Source organism: Macaca nemestrina, chromosome 16 (genome assembly GCF_043159975.1).
Source record: "Macaca nemestrina isolate mMacNem1 chromosome 16, mMacNem.hap1, whole genome shotgun sequence".
NCBI classification, from domain to species: Eukaryota; Metazoa; Chordata; class Mammalia; order Primates; family Cercopithecidae; genus Macaca; species Macaca nemestrina.
Window position 1 is genome coordinate 89,383,120 of NC_092140.1, and position 16,590 is coordinate 89,399,709.

At 34.4% G+C, this 16,590-nt stretch overlaps 1 pseudogene; it reads left to right on the top strand.

The window, feature by feature from the left end:
- Window positions 1-15,636: 15,636 nt before the first annotated feature.
- On the top strand, window positions 15,637-16,260 carry LOC105486031 (small ribosomal subunit protein eS12-like; annotated as a pseudogene).
- The last annotated feature ends 330 nt before the right edge of the window (window positions 16,261-16,590 follow it).

Sequence of the window (16,590 nt, forward strand, 5' to 3'; positions counted from 1 at the left end):
AGAATGGGCAGACATGTTAAGAAAAAATTATAAATAGCTCAGAAACACATTTTGTTACATGTAAAAATTTTGCAGATAGGAGTGTTATCAGAAATTCACAGAGATGAAAAAATTATGAAGTAATTGGCCTTGGAATACTTTATGAGTAATTTTTTGAAAAAAAACCTGTTATTTCTTCAACTCAACACCATTCAGTAAAATAGAGTAAGTTCCAAAATGAAACATAGAAAACTTTAAAGAGAATACAATAGTTTTCAACCTTTTAGAAGGAGTTTTCACCAAGTCGAGGGAAAAAAAAAAAAAAAAAACACCTAGAAGGTCGGGTGCAGGGCTCATGCCTGTAATCTCAGCACTTTGGGAGCCTGAGGCAGATGGATAACAAGGTCAGGAGTTCAAGACCAGCCTGGCCAATAGGGTGAATCCCCGTCTCTACTAAAAATACAAAAATCAGCCGGGCATGGTGGCAGACGCCTGTAGTCCCAGATACTCGGGAGGCTGGGTAAAGAGAATTGCTTGAACTTGGGAGGCGAAGGTTGCAGTGAGCTGAGATTGGGCCACAGCACTCCAGCCTGGGTGATAGAGCAACAACACTCTGTCACAAAAAATAAAAATAATAAAAATAAAAGTTATCTGTTAAAGAACAGATTATGAAATGTTTTTGTACCAAGTGTTTAACAGTCTATTCATGTAAGTGACCTACAAATTAATGAGAGAAATGCAAAGACAAGGAACACTCAACAGTCACAGGACATAAACAAACAACAAAATAAGATAAAAACAACAAAGTAAAATAGTATCTTGTGGACGGTTTGGCAATATGTATCAAAATGATAAAGTATCCACTAACTAAAGGTTAACTTGATGAAATAATGTTAAAACCAGCAAAGACTAATGTATATATCTGCAGAAGTCTGAAAATTGTCTAAATGATCAGCAGTACAGGAATAGTTAAGTAAACTATGGAACCTGCTCTCAATAATTATCCCACTATTCCATACAATGGCTTAAGAAGTCTACGTAATAACATAAAAAAAATCATCATTAGTTGAAGAAAGCTATTTAACACTTATGTAACATGATTACAATTATATAAAGAAGAAATTATGCATAGAAGAAAAAACTGACTGAGAAGAAATATATTTAAGCAGAAACTAGGCATTTGGCCAAGACTAATGTCTAATTTGTAGATGACTTCCTAATTTATAAATTTTTTTCTAAGCACTTAACATTTGAATTATGAAAGATTCCAAATAAATATATCAAATAAGTGTTCAGCAGTCTCTTCTATTTAATTTTTTTGGAAAACAACATCTGCAAAGATGTGTTACCTTCAGACTGAACTGTCAAAAGATAAAATTTTATAAATTAATTCTTATACACCAGTCAAACTTACATTCATCATAACTCATCAATACTGCAGAATTTCTGGTCTTATTTCAATACCTCATAGATTTACAATCTTTGCCTGCTGAAACTTGTGATTAAACACTGAAGTTTAAAGATATTTTGGGGAAAGCACAAATGTTTCTTAAATGTTTATCTTTAAAGGATGATATTAGCATAAACAATCTATTTAAATGTTATGACACCTAATGCAGGCACCCACTCATAGCATTATAAAGTCATGACTTAAACAGAAAATCCTGCCATTGATGTTTAAACCACATACACTTCATGAACAAGTTGCAAGCTTTCAGATTGTAACTGCAGATTTTACAAAACTTGCTAAGCCCTCCTGGTCTAAACATTAACTAAATTTTGATATGTTATATTTTTGTTTCCATTCAGTTCAAAATACTTTTAAATTTCCATTTTTATTTCTTCTTTCACCCATGGGTTAAATAGAAGTTTAATTTTGAAATATGTGTACAAGTTTCCCTGATTTTTGTTGTTGTTGCAGAGGTGTAATCAAATTCCGCAGTGGTCACAGAACATACTTATGATTTCAATAGTTTTTAAATTGAGCCATGTTTTGTGGCCCAGAATACAGCCTATCCTGAAGAATTTTACATGTGCACCTGAAAAGAAAATGCATTCTGTAGTTACTCAGTATGTACATCAATTAGATTGAGCTGTTTGATAATGTTGATCAGGCCTTTTTTAACCTTGCTGATTTTCTGTCTAGTTGGTCCATTATTTTTTAAGAATAAAGTAACTAAATCTCCAATGATTGTTCTTAAATTACCTTTTTCTTGTCTTAATTTTCTCACATTTTGTTTCAAGTATGGCTATTATTAGTCATATATACATCTATAATTGTTATACCTTCACAATTGTATTTCGGATTTCATAATTACACAATCTCCTTCCTTGCCTTTAGTAAAATTTCTTATTGTAAAGTCTGTTTTATCTGACATTAAGATAACCACTCCATCTCTCTTATGGTTACTTTATGCACGGTATATCTTTTTCCATCCTTTGACTTCCAACATATTCATGTCCTTGAATCCAAGATGTGTCTCTTACATACAGCATGTGTCTTGTATTTTTATCCAATCTCACAATCTTTGTGTCTTAAGTAATGTGTTTGATCCATTCACATTTAATATAATTATTACTGTGTTTGGATTTATGCCTGCATTTGTCTATTTGATTTATATATGTCTTGTGTCTTTTTTCAACATTGTTCATTTAGTGCCTAACTTATAGGCACTATACATATATATATATATAAAAACACACACACACGTTCACAAAATTAGGCACTAGATGTATATACACGTGTATATACATGTATATGTGTGTATGCTTGTATATGTATAACCATTTTAATTCCTCTGCGTTTTTTTTTTTTTTTTTTTTTTTACTGTATTTTTAGCTATTTTCTTAGTGGTCACTCCAGCAATTCAAAATAAATTTTAACTTATCATAATTTCTTTCAAAATAATACTGACTTAATTCCAGTAAAATATAGAGCCTTTGCTCCAATATATCTCCTTTTCCTCTCCACTCTTTTGTGCCAATATTGTTATGTATATTATCTCTATATATGTTATGAACTCAACAATACAGTGTTATCATTAGTGTTTTGTGCAATCTTATGTCTTTTGAATGAGTTCAAAAAAAATGAGTAAAAATATTATTACAATATTATTAGAAGCTTTTATATTTATCCATATAATTACCATTCACTTCTCATTTCCCTGGTGAATTTCTCTGGTGGTTACTCTCTGGTGCCACTTTCTTTCAGACTAAAAGATTTTCTTTAATTATAAAAAGGAAATTGTGGAGCTGAAAAGTAAAATAAAAATCAAAAACATTTGTTTAGTATTTTTTATAAGACATTTCTGTGGACAATTAATTCTCTCCACCTTTTTTATTTTTCATTTTCTTTTTCAGCTATTGTTTTTTGAAATATTATTTCTGTCTCTTTATCACCTCTCTTTCTGGGATTCTCATTATGTGTGTACTTTATGTTGCCCCATTTTTTTCTTAGGCTCTGTTCATTTTCTTCAATTACTTCTGTCTCTGTTTTTCAGATTGGATAACTTTAATTAACCTCTCTTCTGACTTGTTAAATCTCCTATGAAATGCCTTTAGTAAAATTTTCATTTCACTTATTGTACTTTTCATCTCCAGGATTTCTGTTTTTGTTGTGTTTTGTTTTGTTTTGAGACAGAGTCTCCCTCTGTCACCCAGGCTGGAGTGCAGTGGCACGATCTCGTCTCACTGCAAGTTCCGCCTCCCGGGTTCACGCCATTCTCCTGCCTCAGCCTCCGGAGTAGCTGGGGCTACAGGTGCCTACCACCACACCCGGCTAATTTTTTGTATTTTTAGTAGAGATGGGGTTTCACCATGTTAGCCAGGATGGTCTCGATCTCCTGACCTCGTGATCCGCCCACCTCGGCCTCCCAAAGTGCTGGGATTACAGGCGTGAGCCACCGCACCCAGCCAGGATTTCTGGTTTTTAACATAATTTGTACGTCCTCGTATTTTTTGTTTATTGAGTTATTATCATCATACATTAATTTCATTCTATAAGCATGATTTTGTTTACATACTTGAATATTATCATCATACTTGCTTTAAAGTGTTTCTCAGCTAAATGCAAAATCTGGAGAAATCCAGAGATTTTCAATTAACTGGTTTTTTCCTGGGCATAGGTCACACTTGTTTTCTTGCATATCTTGTAATTTTTTATTGAATAATAAACATTTTAGATAATACACTGTAGAAACTCTGGACTTTTGTTTACTCTCTGAGGCTTATTGTTGTGTTGTTGATTGTTTAATAACTAGATTAAATCTGTGAAATGTGTCTCAGTCATAACGTCTCTGCTCATTCTTTTTTTTTTTTTTTCTTGCTTTTATGGCCAAGCCTGGTTTTCCAGAAATCACTGATGTATTTACATAGCTTAGTGTTCATGCAAAGATTTTTCACAGGTTGTGCTCAGAAACCTCAGGCCAGCAAGGCTTCCACTCTGCTGATGGATCTGTGTGTCGCCTGGAGAACAGATTCAAAGTGCGTGCCATTTTCAAGCCTTCCTCAGTGTTTACTTCCCACCAAAATCTTTTGAGTCCTCTCTATGTACGTGCTTAAGGCCTGTCAGCCAGGAATGTGTGGGTGGCTTGAGCCCATTTCTGTCTCTGCTGCACACGCACAGAGCCTTTAGTCAATCCGGGATACGTGGAGAGCTTATCATACCCTATGACTGTTTCACTCCCGGCAAATCCTTGTCAAATCCCCAGCTAGTTCATCAGTCCATTGTTTACCCTAAATAGGACCCCAACCTCAAGCTGACAGTGCTGCTGCTCCTTCCTCTTCACTTGGGTATCAATGCTTTTAACTCAGGACTTTATAACCACCACAGAAGAATTTATTTGAGAACGTAACCTACATTGTAAAGTTAATTCAAAGTAGTTCATTAACAACTTAAGCAAAGTGTCTTAGTTTATTGCCTGCTGCTTATTACATAATACCTGAAACTGTGTAATTTTTAAAGAAAGGAACTGATTTCTTACAGTTACGGAGGCTGAGAAGTCAAAGGTTGAGAGGTCACTTCTTGTAGGGCCTTCTTGATGGTGGAGACTCTGCAGTCCCAAGGTGGTGCAAGGTATCACGTGGTGAGGAGGCTGAGTGTGCTGTCTCAGGTCTCTCTTTCTTTTCTTATAAAGCCACTAGTCCCACTCCCATAATAACTCATTAATCCCTTAGTTCATTAGTCCATTAATTCATATATTAATGAATAGATTAATTTATTCATGAACTCAAAGTCTCTTAAAGACCCCGCTTTTCCATACTGCCACGTTGGGGATTAAGTTTCAGCATGTGTTTTGGAGGGGACAAATATTCAAACCATAGTGCAAGACTATAACTACAGAATTTTTAAAAAAAAATAATGTAAAGTTATCTTCTATAATGGAATGATATGGAATATGTAGCAACTGTTAAAAAATGGACGCTGGATTCAGAATGCCTGGATTTTCACCCCATCTCTACCATTCCTAGCCTTGAAAAAAGTATTCAACTACAAAATGGGACTGCCAGCAATAGTGCCTAAAAGGTTGAGGGAAGATTAAATGAAATAATACATCTAAAGCATTTGGCACAGTACCTGGGATGTAGTAAGTACTCACTAGAGCTTATGAAGCTTTTGGTCATGAATGACTTGAGTCATATTACTTGCCTGGTCCTGATCTTGTTCTCCTTAGGTAATTCCAGCAGGTTCCAGCCTGTGTTAACTTTTCGGTGTTGGGGGCTTTTGTTTTCTTCAAGCTAATTGCCACCATGCAGGTCATTTTTCTGATGCCGGTGTTGATACAACAATTGCAAAAAATAATAGTAATAAATAATAAGTATTATTGTCTACAATTGCTCAAAGTTTAGTGAAAAGAGTAAGGGTTTAGTGCCTCATCTATACATAGTTTATCAGTGTATTTCTACCACTTTTAGAGTAACATTTATTTTCTCTTTCTAGATACTTTTGCACCAATGTGCACAACCCAGAAACTATAGTAGTTGGGGCTGCCCAATAGAAACTCTTGGAATGTTTGTGAACATCTTCTGGGGTATGCTACTGCAGAAGGAGTGGTTCTGAAGTGAATAAACTCTTGTTTGTGCTGAGGGAATCCTCTGACACTTTCCTCCATTCTTTTATGGTTATTTCCTATCTCTTGAAACAAGTATTTACTGTCTCTGGATCCATTTTCTCTAGGAGTTGAGCCTTCTAACACAGGGCTTTGTTATTTAGCTGTTTCATATTTAGTATATGTGTGTTTACTTATATTTGTTAGTGGTATTCAACCACTTACCATAATACTGGGTGGTGAAGTAAAAAAGAAAAGCATGGCTATTCCAAATTTTAAATCTAATTATTTGGAGGTATTTATTCATAGGAGTTTCTCTTTTAGAATCTACGCCAATTGAATTAAGTAAATGTCTTCTATGTGCTCTTGTGGAGTTTACAATGAAACACAGATGCTGTTAATGATAATAATAGGTTATATTTGTGCGGTGATTGCATGTGCCAGGTATTATTCTAAGAGCCTTGTGTATATTATCTTATTTAAATTCACAACAACCTTATACCTTTGATACCATTATTATAACAGTTTTACGATTGAGAGAATTATGGCTCAGGGAGATTAACTAGCTTGCTTAAGGGCAGAAATAGTATGAAATAAAACAAGTTTGACTCCAGAGCCTTAGCTCTTCACTGCCAAGGTGTACTCCGTTCCATAATAACGGTTAACATTTACAGAGTGCTTACTATCTACCAAACACTCTTCTAAATATCATACACGTATAGCTCCTTTAATCCCAACCGTAGCCCTAAAAGTTAAAATATTTTCATCCCAATTTTGGAGAAGAGAAAAATTAGGACAGAAAAATTACATAATTCTACAAGGTTACATGATAGTAATTGGTGGATCCAGACTTTCAAGAAAATATATAAAATTTGATAGTACAGAAGTACCTTTCAACTCCTGATTTTTGTACATAGTGGTTTTAGGTAAGGAAGTTTCATGAGAAGCTTTCCAATTGCTTTCTCCTACCAAACTGCCAAAGGATCTCATAGAGTAGTGGAAGGGGGAACCGAAGAGGGTTTTTATCTCGGGTGTTATCTCCTATCCACATCATAAATTATCCAGGAAGATGCCACTTATTTATTACTGCTTTGCAAGCATAGGGTAGCAAAAGCAAAGTGAACCGAAGGACCTTCTTTATTAACTTTGGATCTTGAAAAGACAACTGAGTGAAAGCAACTCAATGAAGTATAAAAGAAAAAAAAAATTACATTTTTTATTAAAAAGGAAATTATTTTGGTCAACTGAGCTATTTATTTATGCATTTATTCACAAATACTTAATGTAATCACAAAAGCATTAATTACTGAGTGCGACTACCAAATCAAAATACAAACCTATCCAAAAACAAAATGCCAAAACTTTCTTCTATAAGGATTTTAAAATGTAATGAAAAACTGTACACCAGTGGCAATCTAATTATCTTATTCTCTTCCAGTAAAGTTTACAAAGAGTAACAATGAACTGTGATAAAGATTAAAGATTCCAGTGCTTCCTTCTAAAATTGAATTATTCAGCTTTATCACTTGAAACTGTAGAGTATAATGGTTTAAGTCATATAATACTTTTAAAGTACAAGCTTTAAAAGTGAATTTTTTTTTTCTTTTTCTATGGTAGTACTGATACTTCAAAACCTAGGAGGTTATCTATGATAGGTTTTCAGCCTTATTCAGAAAAGAAAACATGTTATTTAAGTTTTCTTTATCCGCATTTAGTATTAGTATCAAAATAAGTAAATATAAATGAATTTAGAGAAAAATACATATGGACCCATGTTAATATCCATAAAATGTTTAAAACCACATCTGCATAAGCTAAAATTTTACATATTTAGAACAATATCCTAAGTAGCCATGGAAAAGTATTCAGGGATAAACGCAGCTTTAAATACTCTAAGAAAGAGTTTAAAAAGCTAATACTGGCTACAATCACTTGTATAAATCTTCCCAGAAAGCTAAAAATAGGAATGTGTTAAACAGAATGCACAGAGACATTCAGAATAGCTTACCAAGCTTTCCTAGCTAGGAAAATGTGGCTTTCGCATACATCATTCAATAAAAAACAGATGGAGAAAAAAATTTTGCCAGAAAGAAAGGAAAGACATACATCATGTTATAATTATGAGCTTCAGATAAACAAAGGGAGGGAGAAGAATATTTTAAAACAAAAGGACAAAGTTTCTTCCATAAAAGCTATCTCTATTGAGTAGGGGAAACTAAGGATAAAATGATATCTTCTCAAAAACATAAGTGACCCTAGAATGGACACTTTGTATCATCCAGAACCCAGCCCACTTCTTTAGCTTATAATATCCCAAATCCTTTGCCATTTCTGGTACTTATGGTTCAAGGGTCTCACCCAGGCTCTGGGAATGAATCATGTGATTCAAATTGGGGCAGTCCCTTTAGCCTCATGATCAGGTCAGGGCATGTCAAAGATAGGCATGGACATGTAGTCCAAATTGGTCCAATTTAGACTAAATCCTAGGGTTTGTACAGAAACTACCTGAAAGAGATACACTCCTTTTCTTTGGAGTAAACATAGGTGACTACAGGTCTAAAGCTGCTAAAGTCATACTGACACCACATAGAATGAAAATACTATGCAGAAAAATAGACTGAAGAGATAGACAGCTGCTGATAACATGTCAGCTCCTTGATCAAACTGTTCCTGAAGCAGATCCTCTTCTGGAATTTTTAGTGAAGTCATACGAGCCAATAAACTCCCCTTTTATGCTAAGCCAATGTATCTATTGATTCTAGAAAAGTTCTTAATAATCAGACTCCACTCTCAGGAACAAAACTGAATAAACAAAACCTAGAGCCACTGCAGCTACAGAGTAGCTTCTTCATATCATTGTCAAGAACTCTGTGAAGTAAGTGTTACTACATTCCTATTTAACAGATGAAGTTAAATGGCTTGCCCAAGAATATACAGCTGATATTTAGTAGCATTCAGGTCTTCTGAATTCAAATTCCATGCTTTTTCCACTTCTCCTCTTCAAATCTCAAGTAAAAGGACGATGAGGGGCTCAGTGGCATGTCAAGTGGTACAAAAAGATAATTTAAGTGCAGTTTATCCTCCTAGAGCTTCAATTATATTCAAATATCTAAGCGAAAGGTCATAAGTTAGTAATATAAATTATAAATAGGTCTGTATAATATCATTGTCTCCTGCTATGGTCTGAATGTTTATGTTCCTTCAAAATTCATATGTTAAAATCTAACCCAACCCCTAAGGGGACGGTATTAAAAGCTAAGGCCTTTAGGAAGTAATCAGATCCTGAAAGTTCCACATTCATGAGTTCCCATTAGTAACCTGATAAAAAGGCTTGAGGGAGACTGTTTCTCCCTTCTGCCATGCCAAGACATAGCAACAAGGTGCCATTTTGAAGCAAAGAGCAAAGAAACCAAAAAGAAGCAAAGAGCAAACTTCACCAGAAACCAAATCTGCTGGCATCTTCATCTTGGACTTTACAGCCATAAGAACTGTGAGAAGTAAATTTCCATTTTTATTTACCCAATCTAAGGTATTTTATTATAGCAGCCCGAAAGAATTAAGACATACACCTAATCCAAAAAGGTAAGAGTTCTCTTTTTTGCCATTAGGAAGCATATGAAATGCAGTAGTGTTTTGAAGCTCAAATGAAAGGACAAAATTGATTGATAATACTGTGGAGCCTCATTTATTTGCAATCAATCACTTTTTTCACCTTTAGACACAGAAGTACTGAAGGCCCCAGGAAATAATTATAATGACTATTATAATGTCACCACACCCAGAACATTTTGAATAATGAACAGAAGCCTATAAAAGTACAAATTATTCCAAAGAGACTAAAATTTCTATTACCATTTCAGTATTATTGACCTAGGTGGTCCAGAAATTAAGATCACTCACTGATCATTGTTCAGAGAGATATTAAAAATATTTTGGCAGTACAATTTAAGCAAATGTTAGTTTTAACAATAATACAGAAAAAATATTTTTTAATTATTGACAGTAGACTTTTAATTTTATTTACTATTATTGGCAGGAGTCTAGCTTTCTTGAGCACATAGCAAGGTGAATAAGCCACAAAGGATATAGCTCAATAGTGCCCCCCAAAGACGTTCAAATCCCCAGAATCTGTGACTATTCTACCTTCTACAGCAAAAGAAACTTCACCAATGTAATTAAGTAAATTGAGATGGGTAGATTATCCTGAATTATCCAGGTGGGCCAATGTTGTTATCACAAGGGTCTTTATAAGAGGGAGACAGGAAGGTCAGTTTCAGAGATACAACAGAAGCAGAGGCCAAAATAATGTGAGACCACAAGCCAAGGAATGCAGGAAGACTCTAGAAAACAAAACTCTTGAGCAGGCACTTCACAACAGACATAATTCAAGACCAATAAACATGGGAAGAGGTATTCATTTTTATTATTAATCAAGAAAATTCAAACTAAGCCATCACACATCCACTAAATGGAAAAATATTTAAAAGGCTGGTAAGAGTAAATGTTGGCAAAGATGTGAAGTAAGAAGAACTTATATACAATGCTAATGGAAGTATGAACTGATACAAACACTTTGGAAAATAGATTGACATTGAAAATGCACACATTCTATGACCCAATAATTCTATTCTTAGATAACTATCCCATAGAAATGTGTGCATATATGCACCACGAGACATGTACAAAAAGGTTCTTAATGGTATTATTTACAGTAGTCAAAACTATAAAACAACATAAATGTCCATTGACAGTAGAGTGGATAAAAAATTGAGATATATTCAGATAATTAAATAATATATTTTAGTAAAACTAAATAAATGTAGTTACACAGAACAAGATGAATGAATCTCAAACACAATGTTGAACAAAGGAAGCCAGACACAAAATACACATTGTATAATTTCATTTATATGAAATTCATAAACAATCCATGATTTTGTAGACTCTCTCAATCCCCCTTCACTTCTGCCCATATATTAGCTGAATCATTTTTTAACACATCTCATTTCTTGAAAAAGCAGCCAATATTAACCAACACAAAGAACCAACACTCTATTTTTCTCCCTCTTTTCCTAGAGCTACAATTACCAAAGTACAGTTTTGTGAAATGTTCCACATCATCAAAATATGGATTACTATCTTTCCAGCATCCAGTAACAGTTTCTTTGCCACCCAATAACTACTATGACAATGTCACCTTATTGAAGTTTTTGATTGAGTAACAGCACACTCTCTGTAATTAATTTCAGTATCAGATGGATAGACAAGGTTATATGCAGTAACAAACAGTCCCCAAATCTCAAGAGGTAACCAAATGAAAATTTGTCTCTTACCAACATTATCCATTCAGTATAAGTCAGTAGGGGAAACTGCTCATAATAATCTCATAGGAATCCAAGTTGATGCAGAATTCATCTCAATATATAGTTCTTTGATCACCATGACAGAGAGAAGAGAAACGTAAAGAATCACAAACTGGACTGGGCACAGTGACTCAGGCCTATAATCTCAGCACTTTGGGAGACCAAGGTGGGTGGATCACCTGAGGTCGGGAGTTCAAGACCAGCCTGGCCAACAAGGTAAAACCCTGTCTCTATTAACAATACAAAAAATTAGCAGGGTATGGTGGCACACACCTGTAATCCCAGCTACTCAGGAGGCTGAGGCAGGAGAATTCCTTGAACCCAGGAGGCAGAGGTTGCAGTGAACTGAGATCATGCCACTGCACTCCAGCCTGGGCAACAGAGCAAGACTATCACAAAAAAAAAAAAAAAAAAAAAAAAAAAAAAAAAAAAAAGAATCACAAACTGAATTTTAAAATTAAAACCCAAGAAAACCGATGTTTCTTTTAACATTTCGAAACTAAAATACTATACCAAAATACCACAAAATGTGAAGTCTGGAAAAACTTAGGGCATGCTAAAGTCCTTGTCCTATTAGATAAAGTCATAAAAATATGTAAAGTCAACTACATACACTAAAATGTTCTAGGCAACCACTTTAAAAAAGAAATGGAATTAGCAATTTCAAAACTTAGTAAAGATATGGGGAGAATAAAGAAAATTTAATGAAGCAAATAGATGTCAGAAAAGGAGAAAAAGAAAGGAAAACAAAATATGAACAAGAAAATGAAACAAGGTTATTGATTATAAAATGAAATAAGGTCAAAAAAGCAAAGCCAAATATGTCATGTAATATAATTAATATTTAAAGTACTAGATCCATTTATTAATATGAATACCCTCTCACACGACATTTTTAAAAATCTAATTATAAAAAACCATTCTAAAACCTGAGGACACTAGAGTCAGCCAGTATTCCTTACTTATGAGGTGATGCAAACTTTTTTTTCTGAGGGCTATTAATTTTTGGTAATCCTGCCTAATAATTGCTCATTTGCTTTTATAACTGGATATGGCGGTACATACTAGTAACTCTACGATCTTCTGGGTTTTAGGCACATCCCTACCACATTAAGAAGCAGCATTTCTATATCATACTGATAATCAGGATAAATCACTACAGTCAACATCCTAATGCCTTTTTGATCTCTTCTTCCATGATACAAGAAGCAGAATCATTATAGCCCTGCATCTTAGAAATAAGTCCCAGAATCACATTACAAAATCGGCCTGCTAAGAGAGCTGCCACTGCTTCTGTGGACACAGTTAATTCATTCCCAAAAAAAAATTTTACTGGTTTTTTCCTTCCAAATTCTTACAGACCTCTGAGTCGTAGGCTACTATCTCTCCACATTTATGGAAACAGAGTATTATTTGAAATGCCAAACATTAGAATGAAAACTTTAGCAAGAAGACTAAATTTTGAAACTAAATTCACTTCCAATTTCTGGTCAGGCTTGTAAGAAGCTTAAATGTCACCACTCCATTCTTTCAACAAATAAAAAGGTGAATAAACTGAAAAACAACTCTTCTTAGATCCACAAGACAACTGAGGTCACATAACAAACTGCTTCCCTTCAATTGGAGAAACCAACAGACTTAGTTCAGCGAATCACAACTTGCCAGAACAGAAACCCACAAGATGAAACCTTCATAGGAAATGATCCCAGGGTAGGAATATCTGAACTGTTACTGATAAATTGCTAAAGGCACAGGATGGACAAGTCTGAGAGTTAAAAAGCTCCAGGAGATTCAATGAGATGGAGACCCCACATTTTGTTTTATAGTTTTGACCTGCCTTGCAAGAAATGCTAAAAGAAGTCCTTCAGAGAGAAGGAAAATAACATAGGTCAGAAACTTGAACCTACGTAAAGAAAAGAAGAGCATTGGAGAAAAAAAATTAACGAAGGTAAAATTAAAATTCCTCTTTTTTCTTACTTAATTGGTCTAACAGATAACAATGTAGGGCCTTCTCCCTAGTACTGTCTCTCCCAAAACCTTTATCTGCCTAAGATCCAGACCCACCCCCAAAAAATTGTTTCTTCTTCCCTTCCCTGTAATACCAAAAATGTAGCCACATATGAATAGACCCCTTACAAGTTAATATCTGTTACCGGATCCATTCATTCTCTCTAGTATATCTTTATTTTCCTTCAACAGACAATATTGTCCCTCAACAGACAGTCCTCCCTCCTGTTTTCCAGGATGATATATATGCTGCTTTCATCTTGTTGAGGGGTAAACAATCACTCTGTCATTCTCCCAGTGCATACATGTTAATAAATTTATATGCCTTTTCTCCAATTTATCTGCCTTTTGTGAGTATATTTTTCAGAGGGCTAAGGAGAAAGCTCTCCCCTGATTCCTACAACCCTTATGTGCAACATATGCTTTAATATGCTTACATACAAGCAAAGCAAATAACAACAATAATATGAAAAAAGACAGAGAGGAATTAGAATTATTTTGTTATTAGGTACCTGCACTACCTGTGAGAATGTGAGCACCACTATTACAAGGTATAATACTCATATGCTCATAGTATAGTGTTATTTGAAAGTAGACTTGGATTAGTTGTAAATTTATGTTGCAAAATTTAGGGGAACCAATAAATATATACACATATATACAATTTTTTTTTTTCTGAGATGGAGTTTTGCTCTTGTTGCTGAGGCTGGAGTGCAATGGCACGATCTTGGCTCACCACAATCTCTGCCTCCCGGGTTCAAGCAATTCTCCTGCCTCAGCCTCTCGAGTGGCTGGGATTACAGGCATGTGCCACCATGCCTGGCTAATTTTGTATTTTTAGTAGAGACAGGGTTTCTCCATGTTGGTCAGGCTGGTCTCAAACTCCCGACCTCAGATGATCCACCCACCTCGGCCTCCCAAAGTGCTGGGATTACAGGTGTCAGCCACCGCACCTGACCAAAAATATTATTTTTAAGTACTAAAACTCATATACTAAAAAAAGGAGAGAAAAAAGATCATATAAAATACTCAAAACTTGAAAATGCAGAAAAAGATTGGAAGACAAAAATAGGAACAAAGAACTAGAGCAATAAGTAGAAAACAGTAACAGATATAGTAGATATTAATCTAATTATATCCAGTAATCACTTTGAATGTCATTGCTCTAAATGTACGTATTAAAAGATGGGGATTGTCAGAGTGGATCAAAAAACAAGACAAAAATATATGTTGTCTACAAGAAACTGCCTTAAATATAAACACAAATATAGATTGAAAGTAAATGGATGGAAAAAGGTATACTATGCAAACATCAATCAAAAGAAAGCAGGAGTACCTCTGTTAATTTTAGACAGAACTGCAGAGCAAGGAAAGTTATCAGGGTTAAAGAGGGGCATTGCATAATGTAAAGGTGTCAATTCTCCAAGAAGACATAACAATCTTCAGTATGTGTGCATCTAACAATAAAGTGCCAAAATAAATGAGTCAAAAATTGATAGAGCTGAAAAGATAAATTAATAAATCTATTATAGTTGAGACTTCAACACCCTTATTTTAGAAATGGACAGATCCAGTAGGCAGAATACTGGTAAGGACATAGTTGAACTCAACACCACCATCAATCAACTGGATAAAAATGGAATTTTAGAGACTACTTCAAGCAACAGCAGAATATATATTCTTCTCAAGCTCACATAAAACATTCACAAAGATAGACCAAATTTTGGTCCACAAAACAAACTTTAGCAAATTTAAAAGAATATAAATAATACTACATCTGCTCTCAGACCACAATGGAATTGAACTAGAAATCAATAACAGTAAGATAGCTGAAAAGTCCCAGAATATGTGTAGGTTAAACAACACACTTCTAAATAACACATAAGTCAAGAAAGAAATCTCAAAACAAATTTTAAAATATTTGGCACTAGAAGAAAAAACAACTTATCAAAATGTGTGGGATGCTGCAAAAGCAGAGCTGAGAGAGAAACGTAAGTCACTGAATCCATATATTAGAAAAGAAGAAAAATCTAAAAGCAGTCATCTAAGCCTCCACCCTGGGAAACTAGAAAATTTAAATTAAAACAGCATGTGCAAGAAAAGAAATAACAAAAATTAAAGTAGAAATAAATGAAATTTAGAACAAGAAATCAATAGAAAAACATCAACAAAATCTAAAGCTGGTTATTTAAAATTATCAATAAAATCAATAAAGTTCTAGCCACCATAACTAAGAAGAAAGAAAGGATACATTACTAATATCCTAAATGAATGAAGGAACATCACTACATATTCTGTGAACATTAAAAGGATGATCAAAAAATACTATAGATCTTTACCTGCCACAGCTAAATTGTGCAGAGGTGGAGGCTCAGGTGCATTCAATATTTGGCTTCATCCATAACCCACCACCATGATCGAGGAAGGCATTGCTGCTAAAGGTATAATGGACATTAATGCTGCTTTACAAAAAGTGCTGAAGACTGTCCTCATCCACAGAAGCCCAGTACATGGAATTCACAGAGCTGCCAAAGCCTTAAACAAGCACCAAGCCTATCTTTGTATCTTGCATCCAACTGCAATGAGCCTATGTATGTCAAGTTGGTGAACGTCCTTTCTGCTGAACACCAAATGAACATAATTAAAGTTAATGACAAGAAACTAAGAATATGGGTTGTCCTCTGCATAACTGACAAAGAGAGAAAACTTTTTTAAGTGATTGGTTGCAGTTCTGTAGTAGTTAAGGACTATGGTAAAGAAGCTCAGGCCAAGGATGACATTGAAGACTACTTCGGATGCAAGAAATGAACAAAGAAAGCTTTGGCTCACAGTTAACAAAAATATTACGAACAATTCTATGCCCACAAAATTCATAACTTAGGTAAAATGCAGCAATTTCTTGAAAGATACAATCTTCCAAAACTCACACAAAAAGAAATAGATAATCCGAATAAGTCTATCTATTAAAGAAATTAAAACAATAATTAATAATCTTTCTAAACAGAAACGAGTAGGACTAGATGGTCTCACTGCTAAAATATACCAAACTTTTAAGGAAAATATAATCTCTTTTCAGAAGATAGAAGCAGAAGAATTTCTTCCTAACTCATTCTATGTGATCAGCATTATCCTAACACTGAAACCAACAACAGTACAAGAAAAGAAAACTACAGACCAATATCTCACATGAACTC